The following is a 2,434-nucleotide window of genomic DNA, read 5'->3' as shown; positions in this document are numbered from 1 at the left end:
GTTTAGTTGAAAATATTTAATAATTTCAGTACGCACTTTTTTCTGGTCACTCATTTTAATCAGATTAACAAAAAAATTAATATAATTGACATTACACATAATAACTGAAATGTTTTTCAAAGGTAACTTGATCAAAAAAAAAATCAAATAATACTTTGGTTGAAAAATGTAATGAAAAACGTGTGTTAAGAATTTTTCGACCTCACTCCTTATTTCCAAAAAATTTCCATTCTGCCCCACTGTGTAGTGGTAGAACAAATTTCAATATTAGACTGAGGACAAGTAGGAGTTGAACGATTATCTAATTCAGTCAATGTTCCAGTTTCAGTATTGATGTTGTCAGAATTATCAGAATTCGTACATTGTACGAATCGTTCGTTGTTTCGCACCACGAAATTCTTTCGTAATATATACGAAATTGTACGAAATATTTTAGTATAATGCAAAATATTCTTGAAAAAATTAATTTACATAAATTGAAAAAAGGGAATTTTGAATAAATATGGTAAAATTTACGAAATATTAATTTATTCAAACATTTTTGTTCATTTTAAAATAAATTTTTTAATTTTAGTTCAAAATTATTCTTTCATATTCTTTCGTAATATATACGAAATTGTACGAAATATTTTAGTATAATGCAAAATATTCTTGAAAAAATTAATTTACATAAATTGAAAAAAGGGAATTTTGAATAAATATGGTAAAATTTACGAAATATTAATTTATTCAAACATTTTTGTTCATTTTAAAATAAATTTTTTAATTTTAGTTCAAAATTATTCTCCACACGAATTTTCAATTTGTTATGAAAATAATTCGTGAATAATATTATACTTTTTCTTAAATTTTATAAAAATGTTGTAGTTTTATTTAATCATAATATAAATAATATCATTATGTTTAATTTTGCTAAAATTTAAGAAAAAAAAAATATTACGAAAGGTTTTCGTACTTTCGTAAAAATAGAAAAGGGTTTTATTAAATTAAATAATATTTCGTATTTTACACGAAATTTTTGTATATATTACGAAAATAGAAGTTACGAATTTTTTTTAGTAAAGTTGAGCATGGATTATTTTCAGTGTAGATTTTCGTAAAAATTTACATGTACTTTAAAAACACATCCGTTTTTTTGTCACGAATGATATCGCCACATTTTAATCAATATTTTGGAAAACAAGGTTCCGAATGGGATGATTCTTTTTGCAAATGGAACAGAACGACAAAATTGTTTTCCAAGTACTGCTAATTTTACAAAATATTTACCATTCTGAAGGCGTGCGAATGTCACATGCAATCGTATGGAATTGCACATATGTTATAGTGAATGTACTATAAAACTTTAAGCAAAATGTTTTTTTAATAGCTTCAAGGATTCCTTATACTCCGATATATCCTTTCAATTAACTAACTATACAACTTTAAATATTTTAAACGTTATCTGAAACTATAAGTTGTTCACTTATTATAAATGTGTACATACATTACGGTTGTATGGGGGCTAGGAGAAATAAAGGACCAGTTTCGACCATTTTCAAAAGCGTTCGACTTGAACCAAGAAAAGAGTATGTGCCAAATTTCATCAAATTAGCGAAATGTAGCGAAATGTAGCGAAATGTAGCGTACGCACAAGGTTTACATTAATACACAGACAGACAGACGGACATAGCTAAATCAATTTAGAAAGTGAGTGAGCCAATTGGTATACTTTAAGGTCTAGGACCAATATTTTTGGGTGTTACAAACATCAGCACAAACGCATAATACCCTCCCCACTATAGTAGTGAAGGGTATAACAATAGCTTGTACAAGTAGTAAATAAAATTTTTAAAGCTAAATGTCATCATCACTTTCAACAATTTCTATGTGATCTTTTAATATATAATTCTCAACATCTTTTAATTCCGTACTAGATTTTCTTTTATTGTATCCCTCATTGATGTCAAAAATGGATCTGATGTCAATATTAAGTGAGACATTAAATCTTTGTTTGTGTTTTCCCTTGAAGTTTTTATTGTATGGTACAATCTATATTTTTTTAATGTTTTTATGGCTAGCTTCTAAGGCTTCCTCTGGCAAACATCCTGAAATAAAAAAACAAGTATGAATTTATAGTCGGACATTGCCGACCATATGACACCATACACCAGCCAGTATGTTAAAATTGTGGATTATTTTTAAAAAATAAATCATTAAATTAGTTTTATTGTGGAATATTTTTACTTATTGTTGACAAAAAAAGATTTTCTACAATAGGGCTTATAGGGGAGAAGGGGTAAATATGGGCCTATCCTTATAAATTTCGGTAGATGAATTTACGTCTACTTCAAAGTCATTTATGTAGATTTTAATCGTTTTATTAGTAATTATAAGTTAATTTTGACCTTTAAGTCATTTTCTGAACAGAAGTTTGTATGGGGGCTAGGGTCAA

Source organism: Lucilia cuprina, chromosome 4 (genome assembly GCF_022045245.1).
Source record: "Lucilia cuprina isolate Lc7/37 chromosome 4, ASM2204524v1, whole genome shotgun sequence".
NCBI lineage: Eukaryota > Metazoa > Arthropoda > Insecta > Diptera > Calliphoridae > Lucilia > Lucilia cuprina.
Note: the sequence above shows the minus strand (reverse complement) of the source record.